Source organism: Gopherus evgoodei, chromosome 8 (genome assembly GCF_007399415.2).
Source record: "Gopherus evgoodei ecotype Sinaloan lineage chromosome 8, rGopEvg1_v1.p, whole genome shotgun sequence".
Classification (NCBI taxonomy): domain Eukaryota; kingdom Metazoa; phylum Chordata; order Testudines; family Testudinidae; genus Gopherus; species Gopherus evgoodei.
Window position 1 is genome coordinate 4,791,613 of NC_044329.1, and position 17,554 is coordinate 4,809,166.

The 17,554-nt window shown below is 39.7% G+C and overlaps 1 protein-coding gene across 2 annotated transcripts in view; it reads right to left on the reverse strand.

The window, feature by feature from the left end:
- The window catches only part of GALNT10 (polypeptide N-acetylgalactosaminyltransferase 10), a 118,059-nt gene that overhangs the window by 88,780 nt on the left and 11,725 nt on the right, over positions 1–17,554 (reverse strand). Inside the window, exon 1 of one of the 2 annotated variants that reach the window (XM_030571775.1) lies at positions 1,520–1,602. The exons of the other annotated variant lie outside the window; for it this stretch is intronic. The gene's annotated coding sequence lies outside the window, so the exon portion shown is untranslated. Of the gene's footprint in view, positions 1–1,519; positions 1,603–17,554 lie in introns of those variants that run through there. 2 annotated transcript variants of the gene reach the window in all.

Below are 17,554 nucleotides of genomic sequence, written 5' to 3' on the forward strand. Positions count from 1 at the left end.
ACCTTAGATATTAAACATATTAAAGTCAATGGAATGAGTGCAATTATATAGAGACTCTTACTATAGACTCCAAGAACCTTTATGGCTAGGATCCTGTCCTAATAGCTACCTTACTTGCTATACTTTCCTGCTGCTATAGAAGACTAATTTATAAATTCATATCCACACTTGCATACTCTATTACAGCAATACTTATCAACTTCCAGTTTTCATTAACTTGGATTTATTGATTCAAGAGGTTAAAAACCGCTTACTCAAAGCAGAAAAATACTTTAAAAGAAAGGAACCATCAATGCTAGTTTCAGGAATAATGCCTGGGGTTAAAGTGGAAAATTTAGCACATTTTTAGCAGCTTTATTGAATCTCATTGATTACCATGAGATAAACATTCCTATGTACAACTTTTTAAAAAGAAGTTTGCTCCCCGGAGTTTTCAAAAGTGCATCAAGTCTATGCTAACGCTTTCAGCTGAGGGACAGCTGAAGAAAAGCCCAAAAACAACAAAGGCTCCACGGCAACGTCATGTTCTATTTCAATAATCCTCTTAGTGAGCTTCAGAAAGATCACTGAATGCAAAGGGGCAATGCACATGCAGTTAAAGCCTTCATTGCTTAATCCTCCATCCTCAGCAAGGAGTATTCTAATAGTGTCAGGAATAATAATTCATACAGTAATTTAGACAGTGGCTCTAATTATAGGAAGCTAAAACATCTCATCCATGAAGGGCTAGTATGAAGATTCTTTCAAACACAGGAAAGACTATAACTCATAAGAGCTATAGACATTAAAATATTAAAAATGTCTCAGCAGTAAGATTACTTTAGATAAGCCAACGCATCCCACTTAGACTAAAGTAGGGGTTCTCAAACTGGGGGTTGGAACCTCTCAAGGGGTCGTGAGGTTATAACATGAGAGGCTGCAAGCTGTCAACCTCTACCCCAAATCCAACTTTGCCTCCAGCACTTATAATGGTGTTAAATATATAAAAAAGTGTTTTTAATTTATAAGTGGGGTCGCACTCAGAGGCTTGCTATGTGAAAGATCACCAGTAAAAAGTTTGAGAGCCACTGGACTAAAGGGATAGGAAATTAACCCAAACCTATACCCAAACAAAGTCAACTTTTTGCTGATTGTTTCAGCTAGAGAGGTAGGATCAGAGATCACTTTTCTGTTCTTCAATAGAGAAAATGGAATGAGCCAAAATTTTAGCTTATGTTAAGATGCTTCCTGTAAGTAAATCCTATAAACTCTGCTCGTCTTTGCAAAGGAAATAGAAGAGTATTAGATTTTTTTCTAATGCTGTGCCCTTTCAATATTAGTTTTTAAGCAACACAAATATCCTCAACTTTAAGTCTTAGTTCTATTGTAAAAATGACAGAACAGTAGTATATCGTGTTTCCACTGTTTTTCTCCTACATTATTAAGGCTGATACTTTGTGGAAAATGTCACAAAATACTTTTTAGAAATGACTATCAGAAACTCAGGGGGCGTTCATACTTGTGTAGTATTAAGGCTTACATTTTCTGAAGGCTCCAGTCACCATCGGAAGAATACACACTACAGCAAGTTGATATTTTATCCAGTAGAAGGCACCAGTGACACTGTGGGAGGATGAATGGCCCATTAGAAATTCCACTAATAATGTTCACCATCTATTGCCTCATTCTTTTATTAAGGATATGTATTTGAAGAAGTAGTATATTTGAGATTTTCTGCTTTTTGTTGTTCATTACCTACCTTAGGTACTGTTTGTGACGTCCTTTTTTTTCCAGCTTCCCCCGCGCCTCCCCGCCCACAAAAAAAATGGCAAACAAATGTATTATCCAAAAAAGAATGAGAAAGCAGCACAGAAGATGCAGACTTTTCCTAATAAGACTCCAATCCTGCAACAGGAGCTATATTAATATAAGCGTCTGTGTTACCAGATTTGGGGATAAAATGCTTTTTCAGTTTTCCTATCGGACACCTGCGAGACCTGGTAACAAGTGAGCACAACATTTTCAAGTTGTTACACAGTAACAGTAAACAATAAGTTACAGATGATATAGTACGCTTTGTGCAGAAGCAGGCTCTCCAATTTCTATTTTTTTTTAATTTAGAAGCCATATAAAAATATTTACTAAGAATTCCCCCCCACCCTTCACCCCCTAAATCAGCAACCTGGGAAATGGATTTCTGCAGTGGTATTGTCCAGCTCTGCGTGGATAGGCAAAAGGAAAGAAAGGGGTACTTTGTGTTCCTGAAGAGTGTCTCATCCTAGCCAACTAAACAGCAGCACGATGGGGCTGCAAAAGAGTTTCCTGTTTAATTTTCACTAGTATGCTAGGAGACCATAAAAAAAGACCCAAAAAAAGACAGGAAGTGAAGAACTTGTGAGACCCCTGAAGACTCCCTGCAATACAAGGACAGAAATGATCTCACTGGGTTCAAAGATAACTATTCTAAAGTCACAAGATTAGGTAGTTTTATATGACTAAGCTTAAAGTTTGTAAGCTCTATTCCACTATTACCCCCTCACAATTAAAAAAAAAAAAGTCAGCATGGTTCTCTAGCAAGACTGGTCCTGTTTGCTAAGCTTCCTGGCCTAAGACAGTCTTTGGTTGAAAAACCAACGCTCTCCCTAGAAATCCAGATCAATGACGCCTATTGTTTCTCCATTATCCATTCAAAGAGTTCAGACAGGCGCTGAGCTTGGCTGCAAACATAACAGCTGTGCCTGCCATTTGCTTTTTACGCCACTCTGTTTACTGCAGAGTCTGATGCAGATAGTTTTGTACAATCCCTTTTTGCAAGTACCTGTTGGAACTACTGTAGAAACAGGTGAGGATAAAGCAAAGGGGCTGGTAAAATATTCATGCATATTTGTCAGGTTAGATCCTGTAATGACGCTAATCTGAACGTACTACATGTGTCTAAATATCTTCACACAATATCATGCTATATTCTTAGTGTTTTCAGCATATTCTCTACAATACAAAAATCTGATATTCAAGTCCTGTACCTCTCAAAAACTATCTTCCTGCTCCAACGCCCTTTTTGTAGTCATAGGTGATACTCTATTCGACCAACTGTGCTTGCCTTTACTCTTATTACGTGATAGATGGTATGCACTCTTCCATCAGTCAACAGCTTTATATTACATAGATAAACTACAGTGATAGGTTCAGATCAAAAGCACTTGGGACAAAATAGGACATTGATACCAATGACTGACCTGTCTCACGTAAGAAGTAGTCATTAAAAAATAGATGCTGATTACATACACAGCGAACTTCAACCCATTTCTAAAATTCTCACTGAGCCAAGAAAGTATGGCCAGCCCAGAGGATGCAGCTCATGGCTCCAAGCTTTCCTTAAAGAACTCTCCTGCTCCTAGATGATAGGTGTAACTACGGATACCACTATGTGACTGGAAAGGATCAAAACCGAAGCCTTTGGCTAGATGTTTTATTGGTTAACTTCCATTGATGCAAGGAAGCATTTTCAGCTTCTGTACAAGAAAGAGGAATTTGCTTTTTTGGATCCTCTTTCCCAGGCACCAGTGAATGTCTTTGTTCTGCTGTAACAAGTCAGTCGAACCAGTCTATGTTCAAAATCAACATACAGCTATGAATGTTTGCAGTCTCAAAGCACAAAAGAGATTTGCTAGGAGGATTATGTCTAAGCAGTTTTAAAAACACTAATGCGAAGTTACAAAGTCCAAATCATTAGGATTGCACTTTGTTTGATACATTCCCTGCTGGATCACAGGTGGCCGTGTTCCTTCAAGCAAAACGTTCAGTCCCTGTTCAAGTAGTCACCCATTGATGCGTTCATCTCTAATCTCCTCTTGGAATTGTGGCTCCACAGTTCCTTGCAGGTACTGGGATCTGGAGGAGAGCCAACTCTTAGATGTTTAAGCGAGTTAAACAGCTAGATAGAAAGTTTGAAGAAGGATCTTGAGTTTGTAGTGGAAGGGAGTGAAGATTTCCTTTAGCCACCTCGCGTTGTACAAATTAGCTGCAGTCCTAGCTTGTATGTACAAAGACACCTAGGTCTGAAACAATGATGCATCTGCTCACCAAAAGAATACCCTTGCACAGAGTTACAGAGCTGTAGAGTTTTATTTAAATACACAATCCCTCCTCTTCTCTCCTGGTCAACTCTTTTTCGGAACCTTGCTGGCAAAGGCAGAAGTACATTTCAAAGAGCTTGATCACTATTAACCGGGGAGTTTTATGTACACTTAATTAGATAGCTGTGGGCAGTGATATATAGTACTCCTTTGTCAGCTGTTATACCTACCCATGTCTGATGGAAGGGCAGAGGAGGTTTCCGAAAGTCAACTGCCAGGTGCTTTTGGTGTGGCTGTCTCACCAAATCAGCTGCCTCTAGGAAAGAGGTCATGACTGAGGAGGATGGGTGTCTCCAAGAATAACGCAGTTGCTTTCTGAGCAGATCCTCAGGAGGGTGACCATGAGAAGCAGATGGTGTTCATTTGAGATGTCTGGTACCAGAAGGGTTTTTTTGGTATGATACTGGAATATAAATACAAGAATCTGACAGTGGCTCTGAAAACACTGAGAGCCTTACAGGAAGGAAGTGGGGGGGTGTCACACTTTTCCACTCTAAAAAATTATACTACATGAACAGGGCTTGATAATTTGTGACGTGAAATTGGAGGGATACCCAGTAAGTCTTTTGGCCAAGGAGGTCCTTGTCTTTTGGAGTCCCCTTGGTGGATCTAGTCTGGTCTTACACTACAGAGATGAATAATCCCAGTGTCAGATGCGTACAAAAGTGCTGAAAGCTCTTAGATGGGACTTGGTAGCACTTTTCCATCTGCTACGAGGCTGGGAGGAGCAAGGCCTGCATGTGCCAACCACAGACTCTTGCTGGGTCTAGAATACCCTCATGGATTAGAAAGGCAATTCTTGTGGGCACAGAGGAGCTGAGAATATCAAACAATTTATGGCCATTTTCTTAGGATCACCATCTCAATGATCAATGTGTCTGCCAACCTTGACAGCAGCTCCTGGAAGGCTCAAAAGTCTTAGATGGCTGGTGCCGCGGTGACTGCTTTCTCAGGGAAAAATAATTTTTTAGGCGGAGAGATAGCTGGAGTATCTCCCAAGCTACCTCACCAAAAGGTGCCTCCAGTTTCAGCTATTCAGTTTCTCTAGCTATTGATGCCAACAGCAATAAAGATCTCTTCACTGGGAGGTGTGAGGCAGGCTCTCCTCCATGATCTCTAAGAAAGTTGGCCCTAATAAGGCCAGTATGGCCTTGGCAGCAGATTGTACTGGTACTGATCACTCAGTCTGGCCCTTCCATTGTCAGTCCTGCCAAGCACTACAAAATACCTTTGGTGTACAGTCTCTTTCTCTCTCTCATGCAAGGGTTGCCTGCTCAAGATTGGGGAGGAGGAAGGGCCTAGTGATGATGAGAAGTAGATCTCTGCAATGGAGGCAAAAATGGATGCATTTCCAGTGTTTATGGTGGGACTGATGCCAGCACCAGTTTAAGTGACAGAGTGAAAGAGATTCATCGAAGGCATACTTCAGGACTGGGAAAGGCAAGTTGTTGGCACGAGAGCAGGTGTTACTGCCAACACTGGTACAATTTTCTCTCAAGCCTTCTTTGCTGCTGGTGCCTCAGCACCATCCCTCATTGTCAAAGACAATTTCAAGAGCTTATCTGTGGCATCAAGCGCCCCTTGCGGGATGATCTTGCTGAACACTGAGCTACATAGGGATTCTGCTCAGGAGCATTGCCCAGCCTGAGAAGAGGATTGCACCACTCTCAGCACAGAGATCAGCACCAACGTAGTCAGTGCAGACAGTGACGTGGTCGGTGCTGAGGATCTCTGTGCTGGTGCCAACTACCTTGGCCCCCTTTCAGGTTTCTTCTCAGTGCTGGAACCAGAGATGTACTGTCAGTTTTCAGCAAGTGCCCCCGTTACCAGTCGTCTTGGTTCCAGTATGGAGCATCTCTCTACTGCAGGCTCAGAGGTTACTTTCATGGACTACTCTAAAAGGAGCAACTTGAACATTGCTTCTTGGCATTTCCAGATGTTGGACGAGAAGCAGCAGCACAGGCACTCATTACGAATGTGTTCTGAGCCAGAAAAGGCATCTCCCACATCCACTGATTAAGGACATTAGAAAAAGGAGAGGTGGTCTGACAGTACAGGTTCGGTCTTGCTGCCATGGGCAGTAAGATGGGACAGAGGAAAGTTTGGGGTTGCTCCACCCTTTATGCTTTCCCTCAGGACCAGTAAGCACATACGTTGCCCTGCTGCATATAGCTATTCAAAGATTCTGAGCTCACGCACAAAGTGCATACACACCCTACAGTGTGATCCACAAGGACATAAAAAAACACTGAGTTATCTGAGTAAGTGTTCAGACTGAAAAATGTTAAACATTTTTATTTTAGTGACAAGAGGTTAGCATGCCTCTGTGTATTATGATCTGGAGCGGGGTGATCTTGTATCTTGAACCAATCACAGACCACCTTGCCACACATCAGTCACCTTTAAAAGCTGTGTAAGGAGGCACTGTTACTTTAACATACCCATCAAAAGATACATGGCAGCATCTGTCCCCAAAACTCGATTGTCCCCATAAAGTGAAGTCTATATCTTACAGGATCAGAAAAGATCCTTCAGCAGGAAAAAATCCTAAAGGAGAATATAGAGTAAAGCTCCTGGGTTCAGACACAGGACACTTAATTAAGTTTTATCTTTACCGTTTCCTCATAATACAGCACCTATAATATTTACAGAGCAATTGGCTTCCAGGAGACATTTGTCAAATCTCATTTAGAAGTGATAATGTCTAAAACATCTGCAGCTGGTTATAGTACATCTGGAAAATAAAGTTGTCTGGCCCTAATACTGCCAGTGTTTGAAAAGAAAAATCAAAACCATATGCCTGATCTTAGCTTAGTCTCAAGTGATCTACACTTTATAAGGTAACTTGTTAAATTTTTTAAGTCCCATGAATTGGATTCTACTAATTGGACTTCATGGGCTTTTCAGTGTGATTTTTTTTTTTTTTAATTCCCTACTCCCATAAACCTTGCTAGTTTTATTCTGTATTATAACAGCATTTAAGCATCTTTCAATAAGTTTTTAAAACCACGTTATACACAATATAGCTTCCACTCCAAAACTCAGTTTCCAATAAATGGGAATATTGTTTTCCATGGGGTCTCAACACCAACATGGGTGAGTGTCTTCCCCTGTAGGAGGTATTTTCCTACTTGTACCCTCTCCTCCTCTTTCACAGGCTGGTAGAGTCTTTCCAGTGAAAACATCCAAAACTGGAGGAAAACAATTGACACTTACACTACACTGGTCTACTCGAGACACTTGGAGAAGTTGGACTGGTTTTCTACAATGTAGGAACTAGGATTTTTTTTTAGTTTAAAAGTGTTCTTAAAATAGTAATGGAGAGATTATGCAAAAAAGTTGGCAGGTGGATTCGTCGGCTGACATAATATCTGAAACAGATTGGATTTCAAGGTTATAGCATCCCTTTACATTTTTGGTGTCTCATAGCTTATATATTCACACAGTGCTAAATAGGAATTTTTCACAGAACAATATACGAATGTTTCCTTTTGAACATGTGTATCGTTTGCAAATAAGTTCACAAGACTTGTGAACAAGATTATCTGGGGGGGGTGTACAAATTGAGTCTTTACCCCTTTGAGTTGCAGTACAAACTAGTTGAATTACTGTACAAATCCACTCCCCCCACCTCCTCCCACATACACTTTTCATTTAACTCAAATCAAATCAAACCTCAGTTTAGAGCTTCCTTACCAAGTCTGGTTGTTCCTAAGCTTTCCCTCTCTGACATCCTCTTGTCCTGGCTCTCTAGTTTCCCCTGGCCTAAAGAAACACATCTGACCCATTTATATATGGGTGGGAGCTAAATGAAGCCATCATGACTCTGATTAACCTGAATCCTAATCCAGAGGTTCAGCACAAGACTATGGTATATCAACAGAACTCCTCTTTCCTGTAGTCTTAGTCTATCATCCTGTTGTGTGGTGAGAAATAGGGAGAATAATGCCTGCTACAAATTGTACACAAAAGAAAATTCAAAATGTTGGCTCAATATTGCAGTCAAAATGAACTGAGAGACTAAGTCTGATCCATTTTTCCTACCCAAGAAAACTTCCATCTGCATTTTGTCACCTACTGATCGGAAGGAAGTGACAGTTAAAATATGAAAATCTGTACAAGGCAAGCTTAGGCCAGCTCTTTTCATAAGAATGGCCATATCGGGTCAGACCAAAGGTCCACCTAGCTCAGTATCCTGTCTTCTGACAGTGGCCAATGCCAGGTGCCCCAGAGAGAATGAACAGAACAGATAATTAGCAAGTGACCCATCCAATCGCCTATTCCCAGCTGCTGGCAAACAGAGGCTAGGGATACCATCACTGCCCATACTGGCTAATAGCCACTGATGGACCTATCCTCCATGAACTTATCTAGTTCTTTTTTTCCTGACTCAGTAATCAGAACACACTGCTGTGTTGGAGATAGAATCTTCCAGAAATTAAAGCAATTCATTAAAAACCTTCTTGGACTTATATTGAAAACAAAGGTAAAGTGAATCAGCAGGGGAGACTCACAAACTAGAAAACTGACTTCACCTTCAGGTGAGAAGTTTTATAATGAGATGCTATCAAAGAAAGTGGCAGAAGAGGTCAAACACATACCATGGTACTCCGTGTGAAATTTAGGAAGGTTTAAATAAATCTCCTTTATTACTCCCCATTTTCTAAAAATATGAACTTTTAAGCAGTTGCACATAGATAACAGCAGTCACTTAATTACCTTAAAACAATGACATGACGGGAGTCTTTAATCTCAATTAAAAATCCTGGCTAGCACGCTTAGATATATAACAGAGCATCCTTCCATACTAGTTCTTAGGACTGGTTGTAAATTTGAAGGTTCATTATTAATTTTAAAAGTGGGATAACCAGCTAGTCCTAACCTTGCCAGCAACACTTTCTTTCATTGCCTGACCACTTAGAGGCTCTCCTATGCATAACAGTAATTGCATGGCAAGCAGATGAGATACTGCCCTTTCTTTAAGGGCAATTATTAAAAGTGTAAAATATTATGCTACTGATAAGTTAATTTTTTCTTAGCATTTTGTGTCTGATAACTATCAACGATTTACATTTAATGAACTATACAGATTTGGCTTATCTAAGTGGTTTAACAGAACCACATTGTCCTACCAAGTAGATACAACAATTCCCAGTCTCTGTACTGGAGAGATGGGCTCTACTCTAACCTGTCCCTGCGACTACTCACAGCTTTTCCAGAAAAAAGCAGACCCAATTCTTGGCAGTTTCACAAAAGGTTCTGAATGGCAGCAGTGCAAACTGACAAGCCTTGAACCAAAGTTTCCTTTAATTCCTGAGGAAGTCTATCTACAAACTAAGGAATACAGCATTTCACTGATTTACATATGGTCTCATGTTTGGAAAGTTATCTTCATAACCACATGGGCTAAAACCAACAACAAGAGATGGAAATTTAGGTTCTGCAAAAATTAACAGTACTCACCAGGGAAGGATGCTTACAGGCCCCTGGCAAAGTGGCTTTTTCAAGCTCTGATTTTGAAGACAAATTTGGTGTCTATTTGAGCCAAAAAATATCCAGTTTGGGAAGACTGATGCCTATCATCTCTCAAATGTAGTCATATTTTTAATAGGCTAAGAATTCTACCCAGACTCATTCCAAATTGAGTCCTCTCAAAACTGGGTCTTTTCTTCATTTGTTTAGAAGGAGCTCAAGAACGAGCTTCAGCTTTTGAGCAACTGCCCTTCCACTCTATTCACAATAGATGGGGTAATTCCTACTCCCTTAACCATATTTGGAATATGGTTAAAATGCACAGGGCTCAAAAATACCAGCTGCCAATAGAAATGCACTTACAACCAATATAAACCTTGCATATTTAAAAAGCAAAGTATTAGCATAAACAAGAAAATATACCAAAATCTACATGCTAGCTTATTCTATTATTCATGACATGTGAATGAGAAAGCAAGCTCTTTTCACAGATATTGGTATAGAAGTGAAACACAGGCTAGTACAATTTGTATTTATGGTACAGCCTTTTAAGGGCTTCTTGTACCAAATCATTTGAAGTGCATTAAATACTTGACCACAGCAACCGTGCGGGCTGCCAAGGACTTGTCACAATAGTTTCTACACAAGGCAATTTTCTTTAAGAGTATAGAAACTGTCATGCAGAATATCAACAAAATGTTTTAGAGTCAGTCAAAGGCTGCAGAGAAAAAAGGGTTAAGTGGCTCTAAGTTGGACAGAGTTCCATTTTTGTCTTGAGTAGCACCATCTAAGCTCAAACCACACATCCCGTGGGATTTGATCTCAAAGCTCCACATGGAATGCATTTCTAAAATATGCCTTGTATCCATTACCATCAGCAAAGAGCTACAACTGCAACATTGTAAATACCCCAAAATGGCTGTTAATGGCTGTGTCAGTCTGCAAAATGCCAAACGGCTGCAAGAAGAGAACATTTATCTAACTTGACTGCAAAGAATCGATCTATTTTGAAAGGGATTTGCTATTGGCTTTCAATGATTTCAAGGAATGACTGAAATATATTTGAGTAACTTAAAGACTTAAATTTATTTTTAATTAAGACAGCATTTAAAGCCATTTTCAGAACATTTGGGAGTCCCACAGAATGTGTTACACAGCAGCCAAGGAAGCTTGCCATGTGTAAATACGCTGAGATCACACATGGCCAAGGAGGAGGAAAGCCAACAATTCACAAGAGTGTCACGCAGTTTCAGTAAAATGTATGCATAAGTCATTTGTTAACTTTTTAATTACATGGTGGAGCGGTAAAAATACATACAATGTACTTCTGTCAATGTCATTGTGCTTACTTACCCCAAGATGTGCATACAAGTTTTCTGCCATATTTTTCCATAAAGTTTGTATTAGCCAAGCCCTGGCCACAGAGGGCTTGAATTATAAGTATTAATTGCTACTTATTTTGCTACTGGAAACGTATTACTCCATACCCCAAGATAGGTTATAAAATACATTGCATTATACAGTACCTTTCATCTGAAAGGCAGAAAGAACTTGTTTACAAGCAGGCAGCAGCCAACAATACTTAAGTAAAAAAAAAAAAAAACTGTCTGGATACAGATGAACTTTTCTTTTACTATTTAGAGATAGTTTAGGCCCCTTGAAATTGGAATTGCAAGTATCTGATAAATAGATGGAGAGACTGTTTATACCGAGTAGTAAATTATCTCCTGCTGAAGAGCAGTTTCGCAACTTCCATCAACTACAACCGTATGTGAATTAAAGCAGATATTCAACAGTATTCAGTAGAGAAAGCAGTTAGAGGCTGGGGAAAGTCCATTGTTCACCACTGGGATATTACTGCAACAATGGTTCTCTAACTATAGTCCATAGCAAACGTTCAGAACAGTTGGCTGGTCCCCTCTCCATGTTTCTAGCTGCTAAATTGCATTAAAGGACAATCAAACATTTACATCCTCTCCTAGTTAATCTCTTCCACATAAGCAATTGCCAGGTGTTGCACATATGTTCTGCAGTTGCTCATGGAAAGCGGAGAGATGGTCCACACAATGAATGGAAGGGAAAGTGTTCACAAAAATCTGCTAAGTCATGATCCACTCTATAAAAGAATATGAAAATTACTGTATTATAATACAACTATGCTAAAGTGCCAACATAGTTAGCACTTGGAGGCGAATCTTTAGCTCAACAAAGCCCAAATAGCTAGGCTGGACTCTGGGTAGATGCGACAGTGCTATGATGGACAAAAGGATATCCTTTTCCCATGACAAAGTTTCCCCATGGAAGCTACTTCAATCCCATGGCTGTCTTCCATGCCTCTACAGCCCACTTGTGAGGAGTCAGCAGTAGTTCTGCCCATAAAAAACTAGCCAGCCCCACCTTACCCCAAACTCTTGCACAGTAGAACTACACTGATTATATTGCATATTTATTTTATATATTAATATTGGCCACAAAACCACAGTATCTGAGTGCATGGACTACCTCCGTAGCAGATAGCAGAAGGTTGAATTTGTCCCTTCATGAGTGGATCTAAAAATGATGAACAGTTCACTGATTAGACATACTAGTGCTGTAGCATGACATTTAACCAATATACTTTATTTCATGTAAACATGAACAAGAAAGGTTTGATCTTGCTAGACCAAGGAATGGTATAAACCTTCCCTAGACTGATTCACTTTTGACCTACCCATAATACACTAATAAGCCTGCTTTGTGCTCTTCCACAGCCAACCCATCACCCCCCAGAGAAAGGCAGTGCTGGTGAAACAGAAGCCGATGGCAAAGAACCAAGAACTTGTGGTGCTGCAGAAGTCTGATCCCAGCAATGGCGCAGCTCTACATAGAGAGGATTTAGCTAAGCCTCTGTCTTTTGACTTAAACTCCTGCAGCAAGCTAAGCCACTTCCCTCCAAAGTTCAGTCTTCTAGGAATACAAGCCAGCATTTGTGACTACTGTTCCAGCTGCAATAACTCCTTCTGGAAAGCTGTTTTAGAGATTTTATTTTGCTGAAGGGTATTGTTTAAGTGTTTCCACCATTTTGGCTGCAGATCAGAGTAATCTCTTCATGCAGACTACAGGCTGTCTCAGTCGTTCTGCAGACTAATGGGAAGAAAACTTGTAAACTTTTTAATAAAAAGCTACAAGAACTTGTCAAGATAGATGTACAACTCTAAGCAACAAGATCTTATTGAAACCCTTGTCCTCCACCTTTCCTCACTGTTTTTTTGTACTATCTTGGTAGAATGTGTTTAAATTTTAAGTTCTTTGGAGCAGAGACCTTCTTCTGTAAGGAGTTTAGCACAATGTAGGTATGAAGCAGATATATTAAAAGTCAGTGTAGACTCAATGCGTGAACTTGTAAACTTAAAATGCTGGGATCTATTTTATTATGTTTAAGAACACCCTATTGCCCAGCAGCTTTCAGAGGTGGCCTACATTAGCCATAGGTTACTTGAGAAGAGGCTGCTCAAAAAGTAAAAGTTTAAGCTTTAGAAAGTCTTTACCTAACCATCTGAAAAAAGATATACCCCCACCCTGCCATGCAATTCCTGTCCTTTTTAATTAACTATTTAAAGGATAGGATTCATTACATAGTTCACATATCCAATTAACAGAGCGATGCATTATACACCTCTACCTGGATATAACCTGATCTGATATAACACAAATTTGGATACAACGCAGTAAAGCAGCGCAATGGGGGGGGGGGGGGCTGTGCTCTCCAAAGCAAGTTCGATATAATGCGGTTTCACCTACAACATGGTAAGATTTTTTGGCTCCCTAGGACAGCATTATATCGGGGTAGAGGTGTACATTGTTCTCATTTAGAAAGCTGAATCAATCCTAAGAGAAGTCTGAAGGAATGCATAACAGTGAATGCAAATGGGAAGGGGGTAGGTTTAGAATAAGAGTCAGCAACCTTTCAGAAGTGCTGTGCCGAGTCTTCATTTATTCACTCTGATTTAAGATTTCACGTGCTGGTAATACATTTTAATGTTTTTAAAAGGTCTCTTTCTACAAGTCTATAATATATAACTAAATTATTGTTGTATGTAAGGTAAATAAGGTTTTTAAAATGTATAAGAAGCTTCATTTAAAATTAAATTAAAATGCAGAGCCCCTCGGACCTGTGGCCAAGGACCCGGGCAGCATGAGTGCCACTGAAAATCAGATCACATGCCGCCTTCAGCACACATACCATAGGTTGCCTATCCTTGGTTTAGAAGATAAAATAAAAACAGAACCAGTTAAAAATCACTTAGAAAAGTTAGATGCCTGCAAGTCACCAGAGCCTGATGAAATGCATCCTAGAATACTCAAGGAGCTAACAGAGGAGGGATCTGAGCTTCTAGCTATTATCTTTGGAAAATCATGGGAGACAGGAGAGATTCCAAAAGACTGGAAAAGGGCAAATATAGTGCCCATCTATAAAAAGGGAAATAAAAACAACCAAGGAAACTACAGACCTGTTAGTTTAACTTCTGTGCCAGGGAAGAAAATGGAGCAAGTAATTAAGGAAATCACCTGCAAACACTTGGAAGGTGGTAAGGCGATAGGGAATAGCCAGTATGGATTTGTAAAGAACCAATCATGTCAAACCAATCTGATAGCTTTCTTTGATAGGATAAGAAGTCTTGTGGATAAGGGAGAAACGATGGATGTGGTATACCTAGACTAAAGAAGTCTCGTACAATATTCTTATCAATAAACTAGGCAAATACAACTTAGATGGGGCTACTATAAGGTGGGTGCATAACTTGCTAGATAACCATACTCAGAGTAGTTATTAATGATTCCTAATCCTGCTGGAAAGGTATAACAAGTGGGGATCTGCAGGGGTATGTTTTGGGACCGGCTCTGTTCAATATCTTCATCAACAACTTAGATATTGGCATAGAAAGTACGCTTAAGTTTGAAGATACCACCAAACTGGGAGGGATTGCAACTGCTTTGGAGGATAGGGTCATAATTCAAAATGATCTGGACAAATTGGAGAAATGGTCTGAGGTAAACAGGATGAAGTTTAACAAAGACAAATGCAAAGTGCTCCAGTTCAGGCGGAACAATCAGTTTCACACATACAGAATGGGAAGAGACTGTCTAGGAAAAAGTACAGTGGAAAGGGATCTAGAGGTTATAGTGGAAGACAAGCTAAATATGAGTCAACAGTGTGATACTGTTGCAAAAAAAGCAAACATGATTCTGGGATACATCATCAGGTGTGTTGTGAACAAGACACGAGAAGTCATTCTTCTGCTCTACTCTGCGCTGGTTAGGCCTCAACTGGGGTATTGTGTCCAGTTCTGGGCACCGCATTTCAAGAAAGATGTGGAGAAATTGGAGAGGGTCCAGAGAAGAGCAACAAGAATGATTAAAGGTCTTGAGAACATGACCTGTGAAGGAAAGCTGAAAGAATTGGGTTTGTTTAGTTTGGATAAGAGAAGACTGAGAGGGGACATGATAGCAGTTTTTAGGTATCTAAAAGGGTGTCATAAGGAGGAGGGAGAAAACTTGTTCACCTTAGCCTCTAACGATAGAACAAGAAGCTATGGGCTTAAACTGCAGCAAGGGAAGTTTAGGTTGGACATTAGGAAAAAGTTCCTAACTGTCAGGGTGGTTAAACACTGGAATAAATTGCCTAGGGAGGTTGTGGAATCTCCATCTGTGGAGATATTTAAGAGTAGGTTAGATAAATGTCTATCCAGGATAGTCTAGACAGTATCTGGTCCTGCCATGAGGGCAGGGGACTGGACTCGATGACCTCTTGAGGTCCCTTCCAGTCCTAGAATATATGAATCTATGAATAAAAATTCAGCAGCACTGAGGTGGTGTGAAAAACTCACATTGAACCATTCACTATAAGCTTGTGATGAAATTACATTTACAGATAAGACCGATTAGAACAGAGAAGCAAAATTTTCATTAGTCTACTGACATAATGAGATTGCTGGAGTCTACCCCACTTATCTTAACAATGCATCAAGTAAGTTAGCTAATGAGCAAAAACACACAAATACCTTAGGTTCATTTAATTATCACTGAAAGAGAGGGGAAGGGATGAATCAATGCTTTATTGTTACTTTTCCGATCATAACCTTTATCTTTCTTTTAATGTCCAGGAGTGGCAACCTTTGGAGAGGCCACTTTACTGGTAATTCTGTTCAAAAATAGATTACCAGCAGGGAAAACCAGAATGCCATATGAATGAACCTAACTTCAATGAGTTCAATAATATTCGATAGCAGCCATGCTATTACTGTTAAGATGTGACATACAAATGGGGAAAGTGGATAGCCCTTCTACTACTACTGTTGGTCTAAACAGGCAAAGAATTACAAGAAAACGTTAAGAGATCAGTTCCCTTTACAACTCTGACAGGCTAAGGAGGAATCTAGATGCAGGAATCTCATTTACGAACTGAGAAGGTTAAAGCAAAAAGGAATCACAAAGCCTTAAGAGATGCTCTCTGCATATTAGATGTTTTGAGAATTCCTAAGATCTTTAAGCATTGGGGTTAGTTACCAGTGAAAACCCAAATGTCCCTTTTCATGAAGCTGGCAGAGTATGTATGACAATATAAAGTCAGATTACTGTACTACCGGGAAAGTTGCTTTCTTGGTACAGGTGTCTGCAAGCCATTTGGCTCTTCAGGCACTTGCTACAGAAAGACTATTAGAAAGGGGTCTAAATTAATGTAATATTTCTAACTGGAGTTACTTTGTGAGAGAAATGTTTTCCATTTGAATACTGTACATTTTTCTTTTACAGATTTCCCCACAATTCCCATGAAGTAATTATTCCTCCCACCAAACCCCAGAAAATTTATTTCCACATTCCTAAATACTAAGTTACTTGTAAGTGATCATGTTATTGGCCAGAATGGAAAGGACTCCAGCCACATGATGTACAATAAACAGATCTGAAAAAGCTTCAAAAGCTGTTAAGTGAGAAAGAGCTGTACAGAAAAGTTTGTAGGTAGACATGTCACAATGATAAAGAATACAAGACAGGAGTCATGACTAATGAATTCATAACTTGAATTTAGCAAGGAATAAATTAGTTGCTTGCTATTGCAGTAGAGGAGGTAATTATGCCGACTTGAGCATTCACAGTAGCACGACTAAAGCAGAAACCCCTTCTTCCAATGCTGCAAGCAAATGAGGGTTTTTTAAAAGCTTTTGAAAACCATTAGTTTATCTGCACCTGGGGCTACTCCAACCCCAAGTTTCTTTCCTTTAATTTAAGCTATACATTGAAACTACTTTTGCCACTAAACACGTTTCAAAGAAGCAGCAACACAAAAATAACATTTTAAACACAATATGGGGCCTGTTATGATTTATCAGAGAAATACCCTTTTTTCAGCCATTCAGTATTTGAGAGATGTACAGGCAACAGGAAGTAGTACAGTATGTTAGTGAACTAGTCTTTCACCTTTGATGGCAAGAATTCAAGTTATCCTTCAGTCCCCATTTGCACATATCAAAAGGAACACCAGCTGGACATATTTCACCATGATTGGCAGCTTCTGGTCAAGAGAAAACCAAAGCAGGGATAAGCAAGGGTGTTACTCGAGAAGAATTAAGAGAAGGGGATAGTGGGGCGGTGAAAAGAAAAATGTTCATGGCACCAGACTGCACTATACTTCCATCAAATCTGTAGTACTGAGTCTCTCCTTTTCCAAGGCTTTAAATGTACTACAATATAAACAGAAGAGGAAAGAAAGGTGCAAACAGCACAAGCATAAGTCATGACTCATGCAAAGGGTAAACAGGGTCAGCAGAAAAGGTGTTGGTTTTTTTTAATAGAAAGGGAACTATACACAATATGCAGAGAAATCTACAGGAAAACCAAGGGGATCCTGTGTCTCAGCAGGTTAAACCTGAAATGACTTGCAAGGGACATACCATTTCAAAAGACAGAAGCTTAAATATATTATTACA